Below are 18,303 nucleotides of genomic sequence, written 5' to 3'. Positions count from 1 at the left end.
CACCTATCCTTTAACACATGCACTGTTCAAATACAACTTTTCCAGTGAAATATCAGCATCATTGTCAATATCCTGATGACTTCCAGAAATACGCATTCCGCTTCTCCCCAGAATTCCTGTGGCACCTTGTGCCTGCACTGTAGCACTTATATTGTGGAAGGAAAGTTCTTTATCTGTTGGCTTTCCTCACCAGTCAGTGAACACCTCAGAGTAAGGTTTTGTAGCTGGGTTGTTTATGTTTTCAGTTCCAAGCTCAATACTTTGCAAGTGATTGGTAATTGCTAAATGAATGAATGTACGAATATATGAGTCAGAAATCACATGGGCCCAGATTCTTTCTTCTAGCTCAGAGTAACTTGTCATTGAAATCGCAATATATTGTCAACTCTTTTGGTCCTTGGTGACAATTTTCCATTGATTTACATTTAATGGGGAAAGATATAAATACGTTTTCCTGTTGGAACATTTATTTGTGTATCAACTACAACTAGTTAGGGAAAGAAGACAAGAAGTCAGTTGGTAAAGACCTTAAATGCCAAAGCTAATATTTTATCCTGGGAAAAAGAATCTACCTCATCCTTCATAATATTATCTCTAGGCTAAGGAATGAGAAACCAGGTCTTGTAGGTCATGAGCAAGCCGGAACATGCAGGGAATAAAAGAAGTGGGCTGGACCCAAGACAGTACCAAGGGCCTGAAGCTATGCAAACTGCCCAGAGAAGAAGCACCTCTTGATCTTGAAGATAAAAGCAAGACCATGAGTCAGAGTCAGGTGGCGGGAAGGAAGCTGTAACTAAGACAGGACTCGGGGTAAGCCCCAAGTCACACAAGAAAACGAAAACATACATCTTGGTGCAGGAAGCTCAAAACCTAGTGTTGTAGCAATAAGGAAAGCAATCGAGATCAGAGCAAAGAAACTGATCCAAAATTTAAGCAAGGACTCAGTAATGATAATCATGATACAAGCTGATGAGTAGTGTTGAGGAAGATATAGAATCAGAGGAACCTCATGGGAGACCAGACATCCACACATCACTGCTAGAGGCTTTCCAAGATGACGTGAGCTGAGAGCTTCCTGTCATCTCTGTACTTAGGAGACATGCCATCCTTGCATTGCTCTTAGCCTCAGTTTTACTTTTCCTTGTTAATAGCAGGATTGTGATTTCTATCAAAGAAAGGCTATCCTTAAGTTTCATAGACTGTCACAGCATTATCTAATCGGCTCCTCACCCTGTTTCAGGTAGGTTAGGAGAGTGTCTTTAAAACGACTTTATATGTCAAATGATGTGCATTTAGACTATAGGAAGAACTCATAATGAGACTAACAACTTAATACAATGGGCAAAAGGCTTAAATTGACATTTTGCAAAAAAGACATATGAATGGCCAATAATTACATGAAGGTGGTCAACATCAGAAATCATCAGGAAAGTGCAAATGAACACCTTCTTATAAAACCACTAGTAATGCTTCATTCTCAGTATCAAGGTGAGGATGAGAGACTGAAATGCTCACACGTTGCTGGTGGTCATGTAAAATGGCACGACCACTTTGGACAACTGACCCAGCAATTTCATTCCTAGGTATTTACTGGGGAGAAATCAAAATAGAGACACAGAGGACTTGAACATGATTATTATTAGCAGCTTTATTCATAATAGCTCTAAACTGGAAACAACCCAAAGATCTATCAGTAGGTAAATAGATCAGTTGTAGCTTATGCATGCAATAGATATACTCAGCAACAAAAAGCAAACTATTGATTAAACACCATGGATGAATCTCAGAAACATTGTATTGAACCAAAGAAGCTAAACACACAAGAATTGATCTGTAACATTCCATTTATATGCCGCTCTAGGAGAGGTGGGATTATGATGATAAAAATCAGAAAGTGGTTGCGTCAGTTTAGGGAAATTGACTTAACTTGCTTTAGGGGAATTGACCTACTTGCTTAAGTAAATGGGAGAGCCAGTGCTTGAACTCGGGCAAACAGATGTCAGAGCTAGGGCCCCTTTGGCTACATCACTCTCTCAGCTTAGAAGGAAGTTGAGGAAGAATGAGGCACAGCAGCCAGAGAACAGAAGGAAGGCAGGTATCAGGAGAAAGGAAGGGGACTAGTCACCAGGGTCACATTTCTGTCCTAGACGTGAGGCTCATAATGGCACCTGTGAGGGAAAGAGGCTGTTTCCATCGTGGCCACCTGCAGGAGTAATTACGAGGGCTTGACAGATGGAGGAGAGATAAGCATCATTATCCAACTGGCTGGCCAGTAGGAGAAGGTATTAAAGTTATTCTCTTCTTGGTATCTACCTTGGGATTTTTATCACCAGTCTCACCTCTCCTAGAGCTGTGTATAAATGGAATGTTACAGATCAATTCTTGTGTGTTTAGCTGCTTTTGATCAATATAATGTTTCTGAGATTCATCCATGGTGTTGAATTAATAGTTTTTTGTTGCTGAGTAAATAATAAAGTTGTTTTATTCTTAAGATCCTTTAAAAACTCTTCATGACGTAATATGTATCCAGTGCAGAAAAAATACATACATAAAAGTAGAAAAAATTAAAACCCATACAGGAGGCCAACAAACATATGAAAAAATGCTCATCATCACTGGTCATCAGAGAAATGCAAATCAAAACCACATTGAGATACCATCTCACACCAGTTAGAATGACAATCATTAAAAAATCTGGAAACAACAGATGCTGGAGAGGATGTGGAGAAATAGGAACACTTTTACACTGTTGGTGGGAATGTAAATTAATTCAACCATTGTGGAAGACAGTGTGGCGATTCCTCAAGGACCTAAAAATAGAAATCCCATTTGACCCAGCAATCCCATTACTGGGTACATATCCAAAGGATTATAAATCATTCTACTATAAGGACACGTGCACACGAATGTTCATTGCAGCACTGTTTACAATAGCAAAGACCTGGAACCAACCCAAATGCCCAACGATGATAGACTGGATAGGGAAAATGTGGTACATATACACCATGGAATATTACGCAGCCATCAAAAACGATGAGTTCACGTCCTTTGTAGGGACATGGATGAACCTGGAAACCATCATTCTCAGCAAACTGACACAAGAGCAGAAAATCAAACACCGTATATTCTCACTCATAGGTGGGTGTTGAACAATGAGAACACATGGACACGGGGAGGGGAGCACTACACACTGGGGTCCGTTGGGGGGAAATGGGGGAGGGACGGGGGGGTGGGGAGGTGGGAAGAGATAGCATGGGGAGAAATGACAGATACAGGTGAGGGGATGGAAGACAGCAAACCACACTGCCATGTGTGTACCTATGCAACAATCTTGCATGTTCTTCACATGTACCCCAAAACCTAAAATGCAATTAAAAAAAAGAAAAAATTAAAACCTCCTATGATCTTATTATCCCATGATAATCTCTGATCTTCATTATTGTTTTTCAGTAAATAAAACTTTAAACAAAAACGGGATCATATGATATGTGCTGTTTTATAATATGCCTTTTAAACAACATATCAGTGAACATTTCTCTCTAACAGAGGCTATCATTTCTGTTGGATACATCACATCCCATGGATGGATATATCCAAATTCATTTAACCTAACCTCTCCTGGTACATATTTAAGTTGGTTGCAGTTTTTAGTTACTACCTACTACCCTCCTACAAGAGAACATCTTAAACATAACACATTTGGTCATTTTTTCAGTATTTCCTCAAGGAAAGCTCTGAAAGTAGAAATTATAGGTCAAAAGGTTTAGATATTCTTAAAGAATTTAATACATATTACCAATTTTTGTTTTTAAAAATGGTTTTAGCAAATTACATTCTCACCAGCAATGAATGAATGAATGTTAGTCTGTGTCACCTTAACAAGTGGACTTTAACACTGGTCCCTGTGCTAAGTGCTACCTCTTTTCATTGAAAACTAATCTGTCGGGATTCAAAATTAACATTTGATGCTGTCTAGCTCCATCTACCAAGCAATGCCTGAATTCCCTTTTGGATTCTGCTAGTTTGAAATGAAAACCATTTCTTTTAAAATGTTAATCTGAAAACATGATTGATGTTTGAATGTAGTAGAAAAGTTGGAGGAGCCAGAAACAGTGATCATGGGGTTAGAATACCTGGATTTCAGTGCTGGCTGTGTCCCTGTCTGTAGCTGTGTAATCATGAGCTGACTTATCCTGCCTGGGTCTCTGTGTCCTCATCTCTAAGACAAGGGGATTGAGGAGGGTCCAGTCTCTCTCTCCACCTTGTCTTTAGTTATGACATTCTGTAAATCTTTGGCTACCTAGAGCGTTCCTTTCAAGGGTTGGGCTTGTAAATTAAGAGTGGCAGGCCTTTGAAATGCAGTTTGTGTGGGAAAGGAAACACACCCAGCAGCTACTTTGCTGCTGGATCAGAATTCTATGTACTTTGTGAATAAATTGTATCTTGGCTCCGGGATTGTTCCAGGTTGCCTCGGGTTTTACAGAAGTGGCTTTTTCAGAAATGGTTCCCATTGCCGGAAAGTGGGTGTTAATTTGTGCCTTGGCTATTTTTCAGGGCGCATTCTGGCAAACTCCTGGCATGTTTTTCAGAGGATCAGCAGATGTAATGACCTAGGGATTACTCCCCTTGCGAGAGGGCACATGCTCTGTGTAAATACCCCAAATCAAGCCTGTAGTCAGAGCCCTAGGTTTTATAATGGAGCACTTATCCTGGGCCTGCCAAGGGTTTTTGATCAAGTGAAGACACTCTGGGGCATGTACCACAGGAAACAGGGAAGCTGAATGCTTAGTCATGGTTAGCATTTCTGAATGAAGCATCTACTCTCCACTGAAATGGGATACAGGTGGTATCCTGGAAGAGAAGATAAAGCTAATGGAAATGAGGAGAGAATAAAATAGAATAACATTTGTATCTGGTGCTCCACAGTTTGCAGCCTACATTAACATACTTTATTTACTCTACACGTTGTCCCTGGGATATTGTTATTGCCATTTTGTCCCAATTCGCCTGCCCAGCAAATACAGGAGCTGGAGTGTTGGTGGCAAGTGGCTCAGTCACCTCTGCAACAACCTCACGGCTTGGCTTCAGAGGCCGTGACTTGGCAGATGCTCATAGTCTCACACCTCCTTTCTCTTCTGTGACCATTGAAAAATTACCCTCCTTTCTTACTCTTTGAGTCCATGGTCATAAATTCAAGTCATTTGCCAGTCTTCGGTATAATGCAATTGGAAAACACTGCCTAGTATTTCTAAGACTCTAATTTTTTAAAATAATTTCAACTTTTATTTTAGTTATTTGCAGACCATCTTCATAATTTATGCCATATCTGTGTACCAGCTGTACTATTACATTATGTGCTTTCAAACAAATTATGATTTCCTTTTTTTCTTGCTCTAAGAACTATAGTAACTGAAATCATTAATTTGATGTACTAGTTATAGTTTTCTAATATATGATATATAACTGTTAAAAATGTTCATTTTTTGTACTATGTATCTCACTTCTCCCTTTGGGGTACAAACTATACTATGAGAAACTAATTTAAATGAAATAAAATTTTTAAATTCCGTTCCTTGGTTGAGTTGAGTTAGCTGCATGCTAAGTGTCCAGTTGACACATGTAGCTTAGTGGCTACCATATTGGGCAGGGCAGACTGAGAACCTTCCATCATCACAGGAAGTTCTGTTGGACGAGCTCTGCCCAAGGTTTGTCCAGGGTATTTAAAGCAGAAGACATTTGACTGCTTTCATTAGCCTAAGCTAAACTAAGATTATCAAAAGAAGGATGAATTAATTTGCAGACTGCTAGCAAACATGTCAGATAATAATTTCTTTCACCGACCATTGTCCATCTAAGCAGCAAGGCAAGTTGAAGCATCTGGTGTGATAATGGATCGCTTCAGCCTGCTCTAAACCTGCTGTATCTTCTTCCATCCCCACTGCTCCCACTCCTCCCTTCCCTCCTTCCCTGTCCATGTCTCTCTCTCCAGTGTGTGTCTGTGTTTTCTCTTTCACGCTGCTGCTTCCTCTTGCTCCAACTCTGTCTCTTACCCTCGCTTTCATTCTCGCCTTCAGTCCTTTATCTCCCTTCTGTTTATTTGACCTTCCCAACCTTCTCAATCTCCCTCCTTCAAAATCTTAGTATGTTTGGATTCGTTTTGTAAATTCTCCTTCAAGTACAGTAATTTCAGGCCGAAAGGCATTCTCATTTGTAACGTGAATAACATGACATTCTCATTTGTAATGTGAGTAATAACGCTCCCTAGCAGAATTCCACGAGATACGCCAACTCTCACTGACGTCTCTGTCCTGTGTTAATGCACGTAGAACAACTGTTTCCTGCGCACACCCCTGCCTGTCTCTCACTGATGAAACTATACCGAACTACTGGCTTTACTCCTCATCCAAAGTCTCCTTTTAAAGAACAAGCAAATTTTTTTTTCTTTTCTTTCTTTATTTTTAATTATACTTTAAGTTCTGGGGTACATGTGCAGAACGTGCACGTTTGTTGCATAGGTATACACATGCCATGGTATCAACCCGTCATCTACATTAGGTATTTCTTCTAACCCTCCCCTAGATGCCCACCCCCCTTCAGGCCCTGGTGTGTGATGAACAAGAGAAATTTTGACCATGCTTCTCTTCAGGCCTATGGAACAAGGCCCAAACCTTGCTCTGTGGCATTGGTCACCTTCCTTGAGCAGATGAAAAGCCAAGCATTGCCTTGAAGGCTTGATGCCACTTCTGTTCAATCAGAACTCTCTCCAGAGCTGCAAGGATACTAGGAGGGTAGTGCTGTGTAGACATATGTATGCTTCATCTGTTGGCCATGAATGTCGAGGAGAACTGACCAGACTGCCTTCTCCTTGTTTTAATTATCCGCAGATTGGAGAAAGGAAAGGCCAGGTAGACCCAAGAGCTCTCAGAAGTGCAAGATGCTCTGGGGAACATACATGCATTGCTCGGTTCCAGAAAACAGACCCTTCCTTAGGAATACAAAGTTGAAAGTTTCCCTGACTTCTTGTAGGGACACCTGTTCACATCCCCCCCACCCCCCACCCCTTCTAAATCTATTCAGTTAGGCTGTGGAAAATTTAATTCCTCTTGCTAATGTATGCAAGAAGTTATGATACCTTGGAGTCTTTCATCTGTCAGCTTTAAACCATTACATATGGGATCCACTGTTCTCAGGAAAGTGATGCGATGATCTGCTCTGTTTCTCAGACAAAGGGAGGCATTTTTCCAAGAGTAGAAGTCCCTACCTGGGTGGGAATGCTAGAAACATCCTCTGTCTGGGATTTGTACTCCTCCAGACTCTGAAAAAGCGAAAGAGATCCAAGTTTAAGTGACTTTAATCTTAGTAAAGTTTTAAAGTTTATGTTATCCTCTGGGTAATAACTATAATGATTTTTCGAGTGCTTGGAATTTGTGGAGCAATGTGTTAGGTGCTGCTGTAAACACAATCTCATTAATCCTCCTCTCAGCCCTAATAGGATGACTCTCCCCCTCCGCTGTATTCTAATTGGAGGAATTTGAGTCTCAGGCAAATAATTTGTCAAAGGCAACACAGCCAATAAATTGTCAGAGCTCCGATTGAAATCCAGGACAGCGTTTTGTGGTCTTGAGACCCCATTGTTCTGCATTGGTTTATTCAGCAAAGGTTTGTGGATGACTTCTGTGACCAGGCACTTTTGCTCAGGGATTCTACAATGAACTATCAAGGCAAGACTCCCGATCTTATGGAGCATGTGCCCCAGAAAGACAGAAAAACAGGAAGTTAAAAAATAATGTGGCATTTTTTAACAATTAATAAGATAACATGATAATTTCAGATATCAGGAAGGCCGTAATAACAATAGATGGAGGAAAGTAATAGTGAATGTGGGGCTGCTTTATGCTGAAGTCTCTTAGAAGGACTTTCTGGGATGACTTTTGAACTCAGACCTGAGCAATAGGAAGGATCCAGAATCTAGTGTTGGGTGCAGTGGAAACAGCAGGTGCGAAGGCCCTGGGGTGAGTGAGTGTCACGTCTTTCAGGAACAGCAAGACGGCCAGTTTCGCTGTGTAGCCAGTGGGGGTGAGTGACAATATAAGGTGAGAGATGTAGACAGGCTTTGGATTTTGTTCCAAAGTAATGGGACACCATAGAAGGGTTCGAAGCAGAGGTGGTATGTTACCTGAGTTAAGTTTTTTCTTTTTCTTTTTTTAAAGATGGAATCTCACTCTGTCTCCCAGGCTGGAGTACAGTCACGTGATCTCAGCTCACTGCAGCCTCTGCCTCCCGAGTTCGAGCAATTCTCCTGCCTCAGCCTCCCAGGTAGCTGGGATTACAGGCGCACACTGCCACACCCAGCTAATTTTTGTATTTTTAGTAGAAACGGGGTTTTACCATGTTGGCCAGGTTGGTCTCAAACTCCTGGCCTCAAGTGATTCAACTGCCTCGGCCTCCCAAAGTGCTGGGATGACAGGCATGAACCACCGTGCCTGGCCTGAATTAAATGTTAAAGATAACTCTGGTATCTGTGTGTGGAACAGAGCGTATAGTCGCAAGACAGGAAGTAGAGAAAATGGTTAGAAGAACACGAACTTCAGAAGCTGGGGGTTTTGAAGGAGGAGGATAGTGCTTTGGAAAGAGCAAATGGGGAGAGTTGGTGAGAAAAGACTCTGCTACCTCCAGGCCCTGGGTGTGAGGAGTGATCCTCAGGGGCCAGCCAGGTCCAGGGAGTGGGCAGAAAGGAAGGAAACATTCAGAAAAGATGATGGAGCTCTGGGGGAGTTCCCTGCAGCGGCAGTGGTGGCAAATCATAGGATAGCAAGTTTTTATGGAACATGCATTGTCTGTCTGGCAGGCTTCTAAGTCCTTTTCCCACAATAACTTGTTTAGTCCTGTTGGTAATCCTAAACTGTGGACGCCATTAATAGCCCCATATCACGCAGGAAACTGACACACTTAAGAAACTTGCAGCGAGGAGGCAATGTGGCCTGGTTGTCGTTACTCATTTCAGAAGTCAGAGTGGAAAGTGGAGGGGTCGTCAGGGAGGGTTGGAGTGTGCGGTCACTCAGGGAGGGGTTGACCCATCTGGAGATGAGACCCAGGTGGCAAACGTGACCTGGGAGATTGTGATGGAGGTAAAGCTTGCTCCGTGATGCCATTGGCCCCGAATGACACTAGAGGAAGTTTGCCCATCAGTTCAGACCGGAATTGTGGAGCCTAGGAGTGTCTGCTCTTTCTTGAAGCTTCCTGTTGGGTGGGGCCCAGGGCCGCCTCCTTGGGATTGCTTTCTTAGGCAGCTTGTGGGGCAAGCAGAGTTTTATCTAAACAAGGCAGTGTCTGGACTCCTTTTAGCCCACTGCCCTTGAGTTGGAGAATGTTCCTATTTACACATTTCTGGGATGTTTTACTGCGATTTTGATTTGGAGATAATGACAGGGAACATTCGTTAAGCACTTACAATGTGTCAGGCTCTATGCTGAGCACTTGACATATAGTATTCCCTCAGTAAACACGACAGTCTCCTGACATAGCTACTATTCTTGCTCCCCTTTTTCCTGATGGATTAACTGAACTCTAAACAGGTTACATCATTTGCCCAAAGTGCTATGTAGTAGGTGGTGGACCTGAGATTTAAACCTTACAACCTGATACCAGAGATTATATCCTCACTCTGCTGTAAGTGAGGAAGATATGTTTGCTAGGTTGGGAGCAATGTTGCCTGAGAAGTCTCTACAAATCCCAAAAGAATGGGTGATGGTAGCAACACAGAGTTTGAAGAGGAACCTTGAGAGTGAATGGCTAACGTCTTCCTTCCATGACCATACTGATTTTGAAATGTTGGTGGATCGACTACCAACATCAGTGATGCACCTGAAGATAATGGACTCGGGAGAAGACAAGGGTGAGAAAGGGAAATTGTGAGTAGAGAAAAGGAAATTACTGGTTTACTTGTCTTCCACCACTTTACCTAAAAGTAACAGTACACAAATAATACTTTCTCTTCCTTTTAATTCCACGAAATGAACACCTAACAAAACTGCCTACTTCCCCACTCTCCCTGCAGACAAGAAAAACGGTGGGATTATGGATAATATTTTGGTAAGGTATTTTAGTTTTCCATAATTTTAAAAGATAACAAATATACAGATTATTTTTAAAAGAAATTGTTTAAATAAATGAAACAAGACTCTTTAGGCATCATATTTAATTGAATTCATTTTATCACTTAAAAAAATCTGTTTTCTTTGACATTCATCTATTCCTATCCAAAAGCATGGGTGGATGATTGGATCTTAGTTTTCCTAGGCTCCGAGATCCTGGCAGAGTTACTTTTTAATTACTTGTCTGTGTTTCTCCAACTTGAAAATACCTAGACTTTCAAGACAACTGAACTCCTATGGAAGAGCCACAAATTTCCCTGCCAAATGGCCATGAGTAAGACGATGACCTCTCAGGTTGCTCTCAGTGCCTCATTTGTGTTCTAAAAGAATTCATTAACCTGTAGATCAATTTGGGTTTTTTTTTTTTTTTTTTTTGGTTTTTTTGTTGTTGTTGACTCATCTGGTGGATCAGATTTTGCTGTCACCAAAAGTTCCTTTAAGCTCCTTGAAGAAAAAAGTTATGAATAATAGGCATGTGTTTACTCATTTTACAAATGTATGTTGAGTGCCAACTGTGTTCCAGACTCCAGATGCCAAAGTGAATAAGCTGGGGTCCTTCTTCTTACGGGTTTGTTCCTTCAAGAAATTATTATAAAAATTGGTGAGGGACAAATGCAGTCGCCTGTGCGGTGAGCCAGCCTGTGTCCCTTCGTGTAAAACATTCCTTGAAACTTAAAGCACTAACGGCTTGAGCATACTCATATAAAATATTCATCATCAGCTCACTGTTACAGTTTTTCACTCTTTTACAGCTGATGTGAACCTGGGCTTTGCACCTCGTGCAGGCGTATACCTGCTCTGTAAGATGAAGTGATAGGACCCAGAGAGACCACCTAACTGGGGAGTGGCAGAGCCTGGCCTTGAACTTGTAATTCCTACTTCAGGGTACTTTCTTCTGTCTAAAATAAAATCCTGCATGTTATCTGTGTACTTTACTTACTTTTCCAAGTGTTACTACTATCAATATTATTATTACAACCAAGTTATTTAGATTAACCCACGTGTTTTACTGTAGTGACATGGTAGAGGCAAACTCAAAGCTGTCCTTTGGGCTGTCCCCCCAGTCCAGGACATGCACAGTTGTGGACAGATCATAGAAGACAGCTTCTCTTTGAAGGTATTGGGTTAGGAGTGGGGATGAGGGAAGCCCAGGACAATAAGAGGAACACACAAGTGCTGATTGTTTGGAAAAGTGAAAAGTATTGTTCATCGATTCAAAGAGATGTATTCAGAATTTCACACTTAAGTGTGACCAATTCTCAATGTCGTGGTTGTCACCTGATATGTGTTCAGTAAACGCATGTTGACTGAATGTATAAATGTAGGGTGAAGAAATGCAAGGAGAGCAAGCCAACCCAGAATCTTCCTTGACTTTCTGTGAACCTCCTGGAATAGATGATTTAATACCTCTATGTCTCTAGGTAGAACTGAAAGGTGTCAGTGGCAGAGTTTATGGATATCTACGTTTAGATATTTACAAAAGGAGTAGGTTTTGTATACCTGGAAGATGAAAGGGAGGATTTAGTAAGTTCAAAAGAGAAAGACTTTGGGACCAGCAACTTAATGAGACTCCAGCCTGAACTATGGAAAAGAGGCAGCCAAGCCTGTCTAGATATCTCCCTTGTACGACATCAATGCACATGTGCCCTCCACACTGAGGGTCATGCTTGGTTACCTGGCACATTATGGAAACAAAAGAGTCAACCCTTTGGGGTAAGTCAGTGTTTGCTCATGTTGCTTCAGTTTTGGAGATGAGTAAAAAGATGTGATGACTGCAGTAGCTTCTTATAACTTCTGTAAACAAGTACCACAAACTCAATGGCTTGAAACAGAAGTCAATTATCTCACAGTTCTGGAAACTTTACATCAAACATCAAGGCCAGCAGGTGTGTGCTCCCTTCTGAGGCTCCAAGGGATATTCATTCCTGGTCTCTTCCGGTTTCTGTGGACACCAGGCTGGTCTCTTCCGGTTTCTGTGGACTCCAGGTTGCTCTCTTCTGGTTTCTGTGGACTCCAGGCATTCCTTGACCCCTGGCTGCATCCCTCCAGTCTCTGCCTCCATCATCACATGGACTTCTCTTCTCTCTGTGTTTATCTTCTGTGTTTCTCTCATAAGGACACATGCTGTTGGATTTAGGGCCCACCTGGACAGTCCAGGATGACCTCATCATCAGATCCTTAGTTACATCTGCAAAGACCCTTTTTCCAAATGAGGCCAGGTTCTGGGGATTGGGACATGGGCATATCTTTTGGGAGACCACCCTTCAATCCACTGCAGTGACGCAGATGTATTAGGAAGATGGTTTGATGCAGGGAATAGGATAGCAAGGATTGGGTGCAGACACTGGGCTCACTGGCTGCTCTGGCCTTAGTACAGGACTGGGGAAATGAGGAACTGGAGGGGAATAAAGAGGAGGAAACGGAAGCAGGTGTTTCACGAAATAATTTGCCAGAACTTGGTGATAAATTTTTGTGTGGTCAGCAAGAGAAGGAGAAAATCCTAATTTGACACCAAGGCATATTTCCCCAAAATACAGAATGCTGGTTCTTGGTATATCAGCAGCTATTACGTGAGGGGAAGATTATTCTATACACAGAGACATTTGCGGAACCTTCGATTAAACAGGATTGAACAGGTGTCTATCCTGCAGGATGTCTGTAAGCTTTTAACATCCCCGTTTATATCATAACTATCTAAAGAAGGTTTCTGGGGGATAGCCTTTCCCACACTTACTTGACCATGGACCTGTTTTATCTAGATTATCTCAAAGAACAAGTGGTCCCCACACTTCTGAAAAAGACTGCTCGATGGTGCCCACCCTCTGAGAAAAGATCATATAAGTGACGGTCAGAAAGATGGGGTGAAGGAAACTGAAATCGAACAGTCTGTTGAGGGCCAGTCTTGTCTCCGAGACTCCTGCCATCCTTAAAGATAGCCACAGGGATTGACGCCAGGAACTGGCAGTTGGCAGAAGCCATTTGCCGATTTGCACAGTGACGCTCTGACTTTAATAGTCTGTGCAACTGTCCCATGGTTTGCTTTCTTATTTTTCTGGTACCTTCTTGACAGCAGAAGCTGTTCCTTTAGAGCAGTTGTAGCAAGTACATGTCACCCAGTGTGGCAACTCTGCTGCATTGGATGGCTGACTCTGCTGTCTTGAAAAGGATGCTAAAGTGCAGGAGCTGAGCAGGGAAGAGTGTTATAAATGACTTGCAATGTCTGCCATGAGCATGGGAGGAGGATGTGGATGCGCTAAGAGCCCTTCTTGATTTATACTTCAAAGAACCTCCTTGCCCATGCTCCCTCCCTCCCTTCTCCATGCCTCAAAAAGGGCCAACCAAGATCAGCAGTTATGCACCTTGGATGTAGTCATCGGGACTCTTCAATCTTGAGCTCTCCCTACCTCACCTACAAGGAAAATAGTGATATTAATAACAGAAATATAGACATCAATTTTGCAGTGAATAATAACAATAGCTAATACTTACTCAGCACTTATTATGCATCAGGCCCCATGCTAAGTGTTTTACATGTAATGTCTCAATTCTTGTGACAGCCTCGAGGGATAGGTACTATCAGACATCTAATTGTATAGATGAGAAACGTGCAGCACGTAGAGATTAAATTACTAGCTCAAATTACTCCAAACTTACTAGCTAGTATGTGGTACAAGCAGAATTTACCTTTAAGCATCCTAATGTTAAAACTGACACTCATAACCACTGAACTGCAGATTTAATAGACGTGTTGGATTTGAAACATTGGTAAGACTTGCAAGTGGAAACATGCAGGATGCAGTGGAAGATACAGAACTGGACAAGGTCAGGCCTGAGCACAGAGCCAGCTAGTAGGGGTGGTTAAAAGGTGCCCACAGATATGTTTATTCAAACTATGAGTTGAGAATCAGTTATACAGATTTACAATGTACAGAGAAATCTGTACAAATGTTTTATGTATTAGGGAGATGTTTTCCCAAGTAATGAGTTAGAAATAACTGACTTAGAAATAACTGACTTCTGTTATCATAGTCCATGGACAGAACATTCCAACTGTGAGGAAACAGGACACAGATGAAGAAGTTGACGTCCTAAATCATGCTGAAAAGTCAGAATCTGTTGGGATTTTTGGAGATACATTCTTTGCATCTCATCTCATCTCAGTGGTCTCACAAGTGCAATAGAAAATCATGGTCCTTGGTGAGAGCTAGTGAGAACTTTGCCTTAGCATCCCTAGCTACAGACGCACCACCTTTCTCATTCCCTGTAGAACCTGAACCACTCAAGGACAGGAAGTGGGTCTCACTCACTCAGGAGCTTCTAACACCTGACACATGCAGTCACAGTAAACAGTAAATGAATTAGTAGAACCAATCCTATTCAGTTACATTCTGCCTCTGGGTATATTATCAAATTCACTGTACCCATCACTATTTCATTGTAAATGGCTGAATTTTCCTCCTGTAGGCTGGGAACACCACCGCAATAAATTACTGCCTATTTGAACCAAGTTTCATTTTGTTCTGATTCATTGCCTGTTTCAAGGACCTTCTAAAATCTCAGTTTATGGACTCGACTTCCTGGTGGTTCCCAGAGAGAAATGAACCTGGATTCCAGAGAATGCAAGTTTCTTCAAACTTGCAGCCAGCTTCCAGGCTCCCTGCAAAGGTCTCTTAAGCCTCTAAGTATTTCCTCTCTTAAATCACACGTCACTGGCACAGGCCGAATATTTTCAAGTTACTTCTTGTTAGGAGACAGTTGCTGAGAGGTCTACCAAATACACAGAAATGCAATCGTTTTGGCAGTTTTATTGTGCTGTCTCTAGGTTTAGTTTAGGGATTCCCTTTTTTAAGTTGTGTTTAGTTTTTTTGCTCCTGAAAGAAACTATTTTAGGAATAGTTGCTGCATTGGAAATATGATGTTAACTCTCTCAGCATGTTTATGGGTGGGATGAACTGTATATGTGAAGTAAAGCTTCATCTCTCACTTGGGCAAATGCCAAGACTTTGATTTGACACTTTTCCAATTAGGTGATGACAATCCCTAGAGCTGGTGTGGTTGCTTATTGAGTAGCAGTGCCTTACAGGTATTCTGCCAAATTTCGATCTGTATGTAAAATTTGTTTTTGCGTCAACCTAGAACAGAGGCTCCTACGGTGACTATTGGATAGTATGCTGAACTGAGCAAGTTATGGAATGTGGCACAGAATGAAGCAGGATTTGCAGTGCCATAGCTACCAGGCACCATGTCACGTCAAGTTAGTATGTATGAAAAATGACTTGCCATAGTCTGAATGTTCCCCAAAATTCATGTTGAAACTTAATCCCCAGTGCAGTTGTATTAAGACATGGGTCCTTTAGGAGGTGCTTAGGTCATGAAGGTTTCTCCCTCATAAATGGGCTTAATGCCCTTATAAAATAGCCTTTACACGGGGTTCGGCCTTTTCCCCCTTCTGCCTTTCACCATGTAAGGACACAGCAACAGGATGGCACCTTGAAAGTGGAGATGGGGCCCTCACCAGACACCAAACCTGCTGGTGCCTTAATCTTGGACTTCCAGCCTCCAGAACTGTGAGAAATCAATTTCTATTATTTATAGATTACCCATTCTTAAGTATTTTGATGTAACAGAAAAAAAATTGACTAAGACAGTCATTTATTGAAATACGCAAACTCTTCCTCTGATGAATACAAAAAGACGTGGTCAGGGCAATAAACAATTCTTCTCAGATGGAAGGCATTGAAAGTGAAAAATGTGGCAACAGCAGGAAGTTTTGGTAACTTCCCAACACTTTCTTTTTCCTAACGTATTCACCATTAATGCCTTCAAATGAATAGCCAAAAACTTGAGTATTTGAAAGTGCAAAATTGTTGCAAACAACTGATCTATTGCCGACATCATCAGTTAGGTTCTGACACACACACCCCACCACTTTACTTAACGTTTATGATTCCTCTTTTGGATTTTCTTTTAATTTTGCTGCTTTTCGTCATTGATGTTGCTCAGATTTTATTGATTTCTTTCCACATATTTATCCTCCTTTTTTTTTTTTTTTTTTTTTTTTTTTTTGAGACAGGCTCTTACTTTGTTGCCCAGGCTGGAGTGCAGTGGCACAATCACAGCTCACTGCAGCTTTAACCTCCGAGTTTCAAGTAATGCTCCCACCTCAGCCTCCTGAGTGGCTGGGACTACAGGTGCAAACCACCATGCCCAGCTAGTTGTTGTATTTTTGTAAAGACTGGGTCTTTCCATGTTGGCCGGGCTGGTAGTCTCTGACTCCTGGGCTCAAGTGATCCTCCTGTCTCAGGCTTCCAAAGTGCTGGGATTACAGTTGTGAGCCACCTCACCCAGGCAATTTAAACTCTTAATATCTTGTCTGATATATTCTAGGTATAAGCCTAAGAAAATGGCCTTAAGACCGAACAGTGCCTTGGACACTCTTGCACTCAGGCATATACCCAACTTTCCAGAGTGTTTATTATTGAAAACCACAAAAGTTGAAAATGGGAGACTGCTAACTTGGAAACTCTCTCTCCCTCTCTCCTTCATCTCTGCCATTGCCAGAGTCAGTGATAAGAATGAGAGCTAAGTGGCCGGGCACGGTGGCTCAAGCCTGTAATCCCAGCACTTTGGGAGGCCGAGGCGGGTGGATCACGAGGTCAAGAGATCGAGACCATCCTGGTAACATGGTGAAACCCCGTCTCTACTAAAAAAATACAAAAAATTAGCTGGGCATGGTGGTGCGTGCCTGTAATCCCAGCTACTCAGGAGGCTGAGGCAGGAGAATTGCGTGAACCCAGGAGGCGGAGTTTGCGGTGAGCCGAGATTGTGCCATTGCACTCCAGCCTGGGCAACAAGAGCGAAACTCCGTCTCAAAAAAAAAAAAAAAGAATGAGAGCTAAGTGCTTTTGCCTATGTATCATATTTTTTACAATGGATGGGGTCCTCGACCCTGAGTGTCAGGGCCCTTGAGAACATCTGGAGCAGCCACTGAGGACTTTGTCAGCAACTTCTCATTCCAGGAGACAACCCACACAGTGGCACCCAGCAGCCCTTGGCTCCATGGGAAGCAGTATGGGGGAAGTACATGGACTTGGGTAGCGCCCAAACCAAAGTCTAACTCTTATGACTACTGCAACCTTTAGTAGAGTTGTCCACTTCTGTGAGCTGTCTTCTCATCTGGAAAATGGAAATAAAATTTCTCCCCCACAGTTATTAAAATTAAATAAGATATTGTCTGTCAAGCATCCATATAGAGTAGGCACTCTATAAGTGTTCTTTTCTTTGCATCCCATAATGTAAGTACAAACTCCCTCACTGGGCTGCCTTTTGTAACGGACACTGGACTATCTGAACATCAACTGATGAAGATGATGAGACATCCTTCTTTCATGGATTCATCAGATTTCTTGACTGGCCTTAAAGCAGGAGCAGAAGGGAAATCTTGATATGTGGCAGGTGTGTAGGCTTTATGGATGGGAAGGAGTAAGTCTGGGGTTCCTGTGATCAGTTTATTACCAATTCACATCACACTTTCATGTAATTCAGGTAACAATGATGCTCACTTCTGTGGAAGATCCTATTATGGCAAAGATTCTTTAGTTGTTTGCCAAGCCTGAGTCTCTTTTCTCTTGGGTCTGTAGCTAGGCCGTATTTCCCAGCCTTCTGGCATTTGGATGTAGCCAGTGGAAGATGGGCCAGTCCTGGGGATCCTCCACTTTTTCCCCTCTCCATCTGCCAGGTGGATACGAGTTTCCAGTGCAACCTTGGAAACCATGTATTGAGGGGCATAGAGCCTCTAGCAGCCTGGGTCCCTAAGTGGTTGTGTGGAGCTGTGTCCTCCCTGCCCACCCTCTGAGTTTTACACTGTCAAGAGATAAGCTCTGCGTGTTAGCTATCGAGGTTCATCAGTTATAGCCGCTAGCTTTGCCTTAGCGAATAAACTTGATAAAACAGGAGGTGGATTTTTTCAGCTTTCCCTTTTTATGGTAGCACTCGGCATTCTTCTGAACATGTTCTCTATTGTTACTGTGAGAAAACAAATTTCATAATTACTTACCTATTCAAAATGTGCTGTGTATATTGATCATGAGAAATATGGAATGAGGTTCTCTGTCAGCAGGAAGTCTATTTGACTTTTTAGCTAACAGTC

General features: G+C 42.1%; 1 protein-coding gene across 2 annotated transcripts in view; it reads left to right on the top strand.

The window, feature by feature from the left end:
• The window catches only part of THSD4 (thrombospondin type 1 domain containing 4), a 669,073-nt gene that overhangs the window by 392,663 nt on the left and 258,107 nt on the right, over positions 1 to 18,303 (top strand). The window contains exon 1 of one of the 2 annotated variants that reach the window (XM_010340286.3): positions 5,504 to 18,303. This exon is cut by the window's right edge and continues 17,213 nt beyond it. The exons of the other annotated variant lie outside the window; for it this stretch is intronic. The gene's annotated coding sequence lies outside the window, so the exon portion shown is untranslated. Of the gene's footprint in view, positions 1 to 5,503 lie in introns of those variants that run through there. 2 annotated transcript variants of the gene reach the window in all.

The sequence above is a fragment of the Saimiri boliviensis genome, chromosome 2 (genome assembly GCF_048565385.1).
Source record: "Saimiri boliviensis isolate mSaiBol1 chromosome 2, mSaiBol1.pri, whole genome shotgun sequence".
NCBI lineage: Eukaryota > Metazoa > Chordata > Mammalia > Primates > Cebidae > Saimiri > Saimiri boliviensis.
This window is presented reverse-complemented; position numbering and strand designations above follow the sequence as displayed.